Below are 10,688 nucleotides of genomic sequence, written 5' to 3'. Positions count from 1 at the left end.
AGCACCATTTTAGTGCTCTACATTAATCTTGTTGATAGTAAAAGTTCCTCACAAACTCAAACTTCATTGCACACATTCCATTGGAAATGTCCTAAATCTTTCTTTCGCATTTCCCTGCAACAGCTGTTTCTTTTAGGGAATATGTTCTCTCAACAGTCACCCCATTTACAGAGGGATTTATTTTGCTTATTGATCAAATGGTTAAATTTGGCTTTCTGAGGATTTGTTCCCATACTCGACAGATCTTCACAGGTTCCCTGACTTGCAGAGGTGTTTGTTACTTTAATTTTTCAGCATAGGGGCAGTTCTGCTGTGTTTGTACTCGAAAAAAAGATAAATCCAAACAGCAAACAGGGACTCCCTTTCCCCCTGCACAAAATGTATGTAAAGAATCGGAACTGAGCAAGTGATGCAAGCTAGAAAATGGCCAGACAGCATTTTCCCTTTGTTACTATTCAGCATCACAAAGCACAGGTTTTGTGAGTAAGGTGTTACCAGTCATGGGTTAATATCAGCATTTCACTTGCAAGGAAAAATGAAGCTGAAGAGAAGAAAACAGTGTATAAAACTGAGGAGGAGTTGCTGGTGGTATGGTCTGACAGAGAAGGAAGCAGATAAGCAACTTCTTAGAATGCTCTAGTAAAATTCAGCCAGAAAGGAACACAGCCTCTCACCAATAGATGGGGCAAAGCAACCAAAAAAAAGGGACCTGCAGATTCACTTCGTTCCCATGATCTGCTTCGTTGCATCTCAGAACAGACATGGAGTCATCCCACAAACAACAGCAGCATTTGTAGAGTGACTCAAACATGACCACAACTTTTAAATCCCCAGAAAGATGTGCCCTGGGAGGCACCAATGCTCTTGACATACTTCCTGGGGAGCCCTGCATCAGCTTCTGGAGATGTTGGTTCAGCTGCTCTTGCATAAGGATTCTACAGTAAAGGAGCTTTAGTCTCATCAGGGGACATCTGGTCAAGGCCATCCATCACTTGAAAAAGGCTTTGTCATTCAAAGAAAAAATTAACAGTCCTAATTAGCCCAGCACAAGAGAAAAGACCACACTGCAGACACAACTAGATGCAGTGAACTCAGACACCAGGGGCCTGGACGTTCTGCTTGGACCTGCTCCACCTCTGCAAGGATGGCACTTGTGAGAAGTCCCACAGAAGGTATGGGGTCAGAGAAGGGTCTTCCATGAAGAGTGGGTACAGTACTAGCAGAGAAAGCAAAGGTACCTTTAGAAAAACCACAACAAACTGATTCAGAGTGAACTATGCAGGGAAAAAAGTGCAGAATTCATCTGTGCAGACTTTCCTTGGCAACTCCATTAGTTCCTCCCTAACAGCCTAATTTTGTTCTCTCCCCCTTTGCCAATAACTAAACCAGCTCCCACCATCAAACACATCTTCTCTATGGCCCTATCAAGAGATTAAAAATGCCAGCCAGGACTCTGCCTCAGCCCAAGCATCTCCAACTATGATCCAAGCCATCCCACACCGTGCAGACAGGGGTCAATGTGGCTTAAGCAAAGTCTCACCCAAGCATCTATTAGCAACCAGCATAATTCTTGAAGCATGAGGTCCAATGTCCTCCTAATCCCAACTATTTCTCCTTCTAACTCTTAACATTCTCGCTATCCAAGACAATTCCTAATTATCTTTTTAAAGTTCCTATATTCTGGACTGCAATAAACTTGGCAAACATAAGCCTGAAAATTGAACAATACTGATCCTTACCCTAAATTGCCACTAATAATTCATTTCCCTTGCTCTCCATGAGAGCAAACATAGTATCATAGAATAATTTAGGCTGAAGGGACCTTTAAAGACCATCTAGTTCCAACCCCCTGCCATGGGCAGGGACACATTACATTAGACCAGGTTGCTACAAGACCCAACTAACCTGGCCTTGAATGTTTGCAGGGATGGGACATTTACCAGCTCTCTGGACAACCTGGTCCAGTGTTTCACCACCTTCATTGTAAAAAATGTCCTTCACATATCTAGTCTGAATCTACCTTCTCACAGTTTAAAACCATTATCCCTTGTCCTATCACTGCAGGTCCTGCTAAAAAGTTTATCCCAATCTTTCTTATAGGTACCCTTAAGTACTGAAAGGCCACAATAGGGTCTCTCTTCTCCAGGCTGAGCAGCCCCAACTCCCTCAGCCTGTCTCCATAGCAGAGCTGCTCCAGACCTCTGATCATCTTTGTGACCTCCTCTGGACTTGCTCCAAAAGCTCCATGTCTTTCCTGTGCCGAGGGCTCCAGAGCTAGACACTACATGTTGCACCAACAAATGTTTACCCCCTAATGGAAAGTTCTTCTGAAAAAAGCCTCTCTGAGATGGATGTAGAAAGAGCAGTTTTTCATAATGACCACCAGTCATCCCTGGGGGATGCATGGGATGCTGACAGCCTCCTTCAGCTGACTCTGCACACCAGCACATTTATTGTCCTACCAGATTTCTTGCTTCTATGGCCTGGGCTACAGCAAGTCACTGGAGCTCAGAGGAATATAAAAGCTCAATCACATGACTGTTGCAGAAATAGATCATACATGTCATTTACACAGCCCTCCCTAGTGCTACTGTCCAGAACAAATGAGTTTCACTTGTATTTCAATTTGTTTTTGCAGCCCTTCTCCTAGCTTCTGAGTACACATCAGAGCAAGGACTATTCTTTCTGAGTATTTTAAAATGACCAAACTGACAGCATTAATTTACAATTAAAAAAAGAAAAATAACCACCAGCCACAGGACAGCTTATAATGCTTAACACCAAATCTCACATCATCTGTTTTATTTGCTTCCCTTTTGTAATTGAATCCAGATTGAAGTCCTTGATTTTACTCATCACATGTTTCAGTGATCATTTGATGAATTACACAGATGAGAATCCCTGTCCCAGATTCAATCCCCAGTGTTGTCACTTTAAAACTCTGATTTAGAAGAAAACAATAATGGAGAGTTTTTCTACTGGCTGATAAAGACTGATGTGTGCTACCTACACACTGAAGCAAAAACTGACAGATGAAAAATTTATTCTAAAACAGTCCTACACAAATTCTGTTTGGAAACAAATGTAAAACATGGATCTTTTATAAAAATGTTTAAATCAGAGTATTTTCAAACTGCTGCTTTGAGAAAGCAAACAAACACATTTTCAAATGTTCACTAAAAACCAGTGTGTAGTGGGGGGTGTGTGTTGTGAGGTGGGACCTCTTTAAAAATGTTGGGGGGGTGGATTTTTTCAGACTTGTGTTTCATCCATCTCCATTCCTTAGACAATGGGATGTAGGGACAGTTCTCAGGAAAGAAATCTGACACTGTCCATATTGTAGGAACAGCTGTTCCTGTTCTCCAGGATCCCCTGAAGGATGGTCTCTTCTTCCAGTGTCTATTTTGCTGAAAGACAGGCTAGGAAAGGCAGAGCTATTAAGACTCAGGTTCTGTGCTCCCTAAGGAAGCTCTGAAAAGGAACAAAAACTTTTGCCTCTGACTCCATCAGTAAACTGCTTGGCCTAAATGTCTTTTCCATGAAAGAAGGGATGGCTATGCTTTAGAGGGAGGTGAACATATCCATTCCAAGATGGAAAGGGAAATCTGATGGCTTTTCCAGATACTTGTCTCTGGAGTCAAAGCTTGCACAGATATATTTCTTGTATAGTATTCCATGCTGATGACTGGATTCTCTTACACTATGAGAAAGGCTTAGAGAATCTCTTAAGCCATGTCAAAACAGACTGTGGCCTGGGCTTTGGAGGCAGCATGCCAGCTTTATGAACAAGAAGATCCTCTGGGACATGCAGGAGCATCCTGTCTGCTGCCACAATGCCAGCGAAACGCACAACCACGGTGCTGACAGCCTTTTCCCCTCCAGTGCCTCTGCTTGTCTCTACTTCAAAACCAATTACTCCCTGCAATTTCATGTCTCAGGAAGACCCCACAGACCCTTCCTGTTGGCTTTGTGCTGTCTCCCCTTTATTTCTTCTTTCCCATCAGAAATGAGGCTGTTGCAGCTCGTTTTGTGGAACAGTCCACATGTCTCCCTGTATCTTTTGCTACTCTGACTTCCTATTTCTCCTCTGCTGCATCTCAGTGGGTTCTGGGATCAGGTCCTCAAATCTGCTCTTTATTTCTCACCCCAGGCACTACAGTACCCACCAGCACAACTACTGTGCATTATTTTCAGTGATTCTGTGTTAGAGAACCATCTTTCTTTCTTTCTTTCTTTCTTTCTTTCTTCTCTTTCTCTCTTTCTCTCTTTCTCTCTTTCTCTCTTTCTCTCTTTCTCTCTTTCTCTCTTTCTCTCTTTCTCTCTTTCTCTCTTTCTCTCTTTCTCTCTTTCTCTCTTTCTCTCTTTCTCTCTTTCTCTCTTTCTCTCTTTCTCTCTTTCTCTCTTTCTCTCTTTCTCTCTTTCTCTCTTTCTCTCTTTCTCTCTTTCTCTCTTTCTCTCTTTCTCTCTTTCTCTCTTTCTCTCTTTCTCTCTTTCTCTCTTTCTCTCTTTCTCTCTTTCTCTCTTTCTCTCTTTCTCTCTTTCTCTCTTTCTCTCTTTCTCTCTTTCTCTCTTTCTCTCTTTCTCTCTTTCTCTCTTTCTCTCTTTCTCTCTTTCTCTCTTTCTCTCTTTCTCTCTTTCTCTCTTTCTCTCTTTCTCTCTTTCTCTCTTTCTCTCTTTCTCTCTTTCTCTCTTTCTCTCTTTCTCTCTTTCTCTCTTTCTCTCTTTCTCTCTTTCTCTCTTTCTCTCTTTCTCTCTTTCTCTCTTTCTCTCTTTCTCTCTTTCTCTCTTTCTCTCTTTCTCTCTTTCTCTCTTTCTCTCTTTCTCTCTTTCTCTCTTTCTCTCTTTCTCTCTTTCTCTCTTTCTCTCTTTCTCTCTTTCTCTCTTTCTCTCTTTCTCTCTTTCTCTCTTTCTCTCTTTCTCTCTTTCTCTCTTTCTCTCTTTCTCTCTTTCTCTCTTTCTCTCTTTCTCTCTTTCTCTCTTTCTCTCTTTCTCTCTTTCTCTCTTTCTCTCTTTCTCTCTTTCTCTCTTTCTCTCTTTCTCTCTTTCTCTCTTTCTCTCTTTCTCTCTTTCTCTCTTTCTCTCTTTCTCTCTTTCTCTCTTTCTCTCTTTCTCTCTTTCTCTCTTTCTCTCTTTCTCTCTTTCTCTCTTTCTCTCTTTCTCTCTTTCTCTCTTTCTCTCTTTCTCTCTTTCTCTCTTTCTCTCTTTCTCTCTTTCTCTCTTTCTCTCTTTCTCTCTTTCTCTCTTTCTCTCTTTCTCTCTTTCTCTCTTTCTCTCTTTCTCTCTTTCTCTCTTTCTCTCTTTCTCTCTTTCTCTCTTTCTCTCTTTCTCTCTTTCTCTCTTTCTCTCTTTCTCTCTTTCTCTCTTTCTCTCTTTCTCTCTTTCTCTCTTTCTCTCTTTCTCTCTTTCTCTCTTTCTCTCTTTCTCTCTTTCTCTCTTTCTCTCTTTCTCTCTTTCTCTCTTTCTCTCTTTCTCTCTTTCTCTCTTTCTCTCTTTCTCTCTTTCTCTCTTTCTCTCTTTCTCTCTTTCTCTCTTTCTCTCTTTCTCTCTTTCTTCCTGCCTGCCTGCCTGCCTTCCTGCCTTCCAAACCAAGACAAACACACAAGGATATAGAAAAAGGCTATTGCTGATGACACTGAAAACCAAAAACCTAAAGAACCAGCAGATCTGAACATTTTACCTATGATGCATGATATCTAGTCAGTGACAGTATCATAATTCATACATGGATGAAGTCTCCAGTTATTCCACCAGCTGGCATAACTCCAAATAATTGGAGTACCAACATTATTTTTAAAAACAAAGTTTTTTATTAATAATGAAAAAAAACAAACCTCTGAACTGTCCTCCAGCTCTGAAAAAGTACTAAATAAAGTTCACTTTGTACAGAGCAGTCTCTCCAGGAGGACTTTTTGCTCCCAGTGAAAGGCAGTATTTGTTTAATTTCATCACTTAGTGTAAGATATGGACATGATCTCTTTTGTCTAGAGAGGAAGATTTATTACCTTATGTGTTTGCTTTGAGTTGGTTTACTGAGTCAGTGCAGCAAATGAGAAAAACAACAAAAAACCTTCCCTTATGGTCTTTCGTTTCAGTACTAGTGATCTGCACTGGTGGAGACTTCTTTTTTTCCTTTTATTTTTGTTAAAGGCATAGATCTTATTAAAGATAGCTCTGAGCAGTACCTTCCAATTTCCAGCAGCACTGGCATAGCTTGAATTCAATCTGAGCTTTGCAGCTGGGACCCATATCCTTCTCTTACATGTCACAGTACTAACTTGCATTACACAAAGGGCATTAAAGACATCATGCATTTCAGAGGATATCATTTATTTCCTGAATTACTTGAGTAAAGCTGGGCTTGAGCTCACACCCTACAGACAAGTCTGTACTAATTAAATCACTGACAGCCACGACTGCAGAAGGCACAGCTTGTACCTGTCTTGCTCTCAGGTCTTTGTTACACCACCAGGTTATCTGGTGTAAGGCAAACCTCAGTGACAGCCCAGAGATATTGGAGGTATGACATTTTTGCTCAAAACATCAAGAGTTTTGACTTGTTTTGCTCTCTCACAGGTGGACAGCAGGTCCCTGCTTGGCTCAGGGAATCTAGAGGGCAGCTCAGTGGACCATCTGTAGGTACCTGCTTTAGGAGAGCTTCAGGCTCCACTGATGGTGTTATCTGGATCTCCTGATTCACTGATGGTATTATCTGGATCTTCATCAACTGTAATGGGAGATCAGACACCTGCATCCCCACCTGTAACTCAACAAGCACTGGCATTTGGAAAGCAAATTGCATCCTGAGCTGCATCCCAAGAAGTGTGGCCAGCAGGGCCAGGGAGGTGATTCTGCTCTTCTGTTCTGGTGAGACTCCATCTGGAATACTGTGTACAGTTCTGGGGCCCTCAGCACAGGAAAGACATGGAGCTGCTGGAGAGGGTCCAGAGAAGGGCCACCAAGGTGATAAAAGGGCTGGAGCAGCTCTGCTATGAGGACAGGCTGAGAGAGTTGGGCTGTTCAGCCTGGAGAAGAGAAGGCTCCAGGGAGACCTTAGAGCACCTTCCAGTGCCTGAAGGGGCTACAGGAAAGCTGGGGAGGGACTTTTCACCAGAGAGGGCAGTGATAGGACAAGGGGTAATGGTTTTAAACTGAAAGAGAGGAGATTTAGGTCAGACATCAGGAAGAAATTCTTCACCATGAGGGTAGGAAGGCACTGGATCAGGTTGCCCAGGGAGGCTGTGGAAGCCCCATCCCTGGAGGTGTTCAAGGCCAGGTTGGATGGGGCTTGTGCAGCCTGGTCTGGTGGGAGGTGTCCTCTAGTGGGAGGTTGGAACCTGATGATCTTTAAGGTTCTTTCTGACCTTACCCATTCTATGATTCTATGATCTGGAGCTGGACTCCAGCACTGGTAATTCAGTGACACAGCTCAGAGTGTCTGAGCCCTCATCAGCACTGGGGCATCAGCTCCTGCCTCTGCTGAGCCTGCCAGCACAGCCTCTGTGGCTCAGTGAGCAAACACTGCTCAGCTGCAGATCTCCTTTCTTCTCAGGATACCCATCATGCCTAGAAAGCCATTTGCAGAGGCACCTCATCAACTGCCTTCAGCCCCTTCTCTGACTCTTCCCTTCAACAGATGATGGGATAGACATACACCAACATCACGTGCCACCACGCAGAGATGCCCATCCATCTATTTCAACTGAAAGCACTTTACAGAAACAGTCATTTTTCAGTCTGCATTTCAACAGCCTTCTGCAATAGGAGTTTGGCCCATGATGAAGGCTCCTGGAAACTAAAGTAATACAAATAAATAATAACAACATAAACACATTATGAGTTCAGATGTCTGTGTCCTTGCTGCAGGAAAATCATTCATAACCAGAGGGTACATAAGCCCCATAGTATCTACTTCAGGGCTTAACAATATTGTAAAATGCACCAGTTTTGGAGGTCCCTGGAAAAATAAGCTCATTTTTGGGGGTGCTGACTGGACAACATGGGACAAACAAGCAACTAGGCTTGTTCTGCACCACAGCTGATTAAGAAGGAACAAAAAAATAATTTAAAAAATCTGTTTAGATTAAAATTTAATTTGAGTTGCTGTATGCAAGAACAGAGAAGCAAAATTAGGGCTACAGTATTGTCACAAAATATCCCCAGGATGGCTGAGAAGTTGTCTCCTGGCTGCTGCTTCAGAATTTGACACTTAACTACAGCATCTCTCTGAAGGTGGTTCAGGAATGAAGAGGTTGGGTCAATTTACCCTAAGACATCCCTGGGTATATAGAACAGGGGTTCAGGATTTACTGGCAACATTTCATGGTCTTTTCTTTGTTTTTCAGCAACAATATAGCTTCCACAGCTTTTATATCCACTCCTTCCTTTTACCCACACAGCTGTCAGTGGGGAGAGTTAGGCAAGAAAACAAAGCTGCACTTAAATTTTAAATAGCAGAGGAAACAAGATTATTTTGAGTGTCCTAATCTAGTTTATGTATGGCCAACTCCAATCATTTGGCCCTCAGTGCCATGGAGACAGAACAGTAACAAGTGACACATACCTCTCATACACAGCTTGGAAAAATATCCATGTAGCTACAGCACCAGGAAACCACTTTTATTTTGGGTATTTTAGGGCATGGACTGATTGAGACTGAAAAAAATGCTAAAGTGTTAAAAAAAACCCCTAATGTCACAAAACCTGCTGTTAAGCTGAAAAGTAGTTTTGTCACAAACTGAATGTAAGCATTTTCTCCAAAAAGAAAGAAGGAAATCTGCAGTTATATGTCCAGAACAGGGTGCCACTGCTAAAATGGGGACAATATTTTTTCCATTCTTATAGCTAGCTTGGAGGAAAAGTCAATTTAAGCATCCCTCAATGGGCCCAGCATTATGTGCAGTTTTAATTAACATAACATTTTCTAACTTTATTTTGCCTGAGCAGAAAGTAAAACTACTTAATGTGATATCAGCAATTTTCTCAAGCCAAGTTTATCAAATTGCTAACACATGCATATATGTATTTTAAAAGTTACAGGGAACTTGAGCTGAGTAAGTATGACTTAGACTTCACAGGCTGAGAGAGTTTGAGTTGTTCAGCCTGGAGAAGGCTCCAGGGAGACCATAGAGCACCTTCCAGTGCCTAAAGGGGCTTCAGGAAAGCTGGGGAGGGACATTTGACATGGGTATGGAATGACAGGACAAGGGGTAATGGTTTTAAACTGGAAGAGGGTTTAGGTTAGACATTAGGAAGATATTCTTTACTGTGAGGATGGTGAGCCAGGTTGGACGGGGCTCTGAGCAACCTGATCTAGTGAGAGGTGTTTCTGCCCATGGCAGGGGGGGTCAGAACTAAATGATCTTCTAGGTCCCTTCCAACCCAAACCATTGTAAGATTCTTGGATTAGAAGTGTCAGATATCTCAGAAACAATGCATGGATAAAAATCTTCCCCCAAAAAAGCAAGGCAAATCCTCTCCCAAGGGCTATGCAGATGGTTCAGAAGAGTTGGGGGAGCCTTTTAATGTTACTTAAGGGAAAACAAAACAAAACAAAACAAAAAGGCAAAACAACAAACCAAAGCAAACTAAAAAATCCAAACATCAAAATATTCTAAGTTTCATCCTGCATGGTCAGCTTAAAGTGAGGTTGCATCTTTCCTGCTTGAGGAGATTCCTGAGGAGATTTTTCTTATTGCAGGAGGTGACCTTATAAAGTGGCTTGGGTCAGTTGCATTTGGTCACCCAGTTAGCAAGAAACAAAGCCAGAAGCAAGTGTCAATATTATAATATGTGGGCTGATCCACGAGGGACCCAAATCCTCTCTGAGGATGCTTAACACACACAACACTGTTTTGCCCTTGTGAAGTTACAGACGGTGCAATATGGGGCACTATGTTGAAAACCTTTTTTTAAAAGGGAGCCAAGGGGTCATTAACTTTATTCATCCTTCCTGAAGGGGAGAATAAATATGTAGTTTTAAGCTCCTGTCTCTACTCTCCTCAATAAGCTAACACCTGACTCTCTAGAACAAGGGGGAATGTGAGTATCAAAGCCCCAAGAATCATAGAATCATTAAGGTTGGAATAAGTAGGGATCCCTATCACTAGATCAGATTGCACAAAACCTGGTCCAACCTGGCCTTAAAAACCTTGAGGGATGGGGCATCACAACCTCCCTGGGCAACCCATTCCAGTTCCTCACCACCCTTATAGTGAAGAATTTCTTCCTAATATCTAACCTAAATCTCCCCTCTCTCACTTTAAAACCATCACCCCTTGTCCTACCACTATCTTCTCTGATGAAAACCCCCTCCCCAGAAAAGTCTTGTGCTCAAAGAAGTGTGCTTTCTGAATAGCAAATAGCTGTTAAACTGCTTCTTCTCACAACACTGCACCCTCAACACAGGAGGTAGATCTGCAATTTCCAGTTCACACTGTTCTAAATATTGCGAAATACAAACTGTTGCTTTCCCTCTGGAATGATCCTGCTCTATGTATGAGCAATGGGGAAATCACAAATCATCTCCTTATGCCCCTGTTCAAAGATGCTGAAAAACTGTGGAAGGTAAAGGTAATTGCTGACAGACAGGCAGACTTCTCTCAATCACAGCAGGACAAATTAGTTTTGCTTTTAATGGAGAATCAACAACCTCAGAGATGGTGCAGATGAGAAGGGAAGAAGGTCATAAC

General features: G+C 42.2%; 1 protein-coding gene across 1 annotated transcript in view; it reads right to left on the bottom strand.

The window, feature by feature from the left end:
• Positions 1-10,688, bottom strand: part of LOC104390659 (collagen alpha-1(XXII) chain-like) — a gene marked incomplete at its 5' end in the record, with an annotated part of 96,253 nt that overhangs the window by 61,248 nt on the left and 24,317 nt on the right. The window lies entirely within an intron of this gene.

Source organism: Chaetura pelagica, unplaced genomic scaffold (assembly GCF_000747805.2).
Source record: "Chaetura pelagica isolate M959 unplaced genomic scaffold, ChaPel_1.0 scaffold916, whole genome shotgun sequence".
Classification (NCBI taxonomy): domain Eukaryota; kingdom Metazoa; phylum Chordata; class Aves; order Apodiformes; family Apodidae; genus Chaetura; species Chaetura pelagica.
The sequence above is the reverse complement of the archived record's forward strand: the minus strand, read 5'-3'. Positions and strand labels throughout refer to the sequence as shown.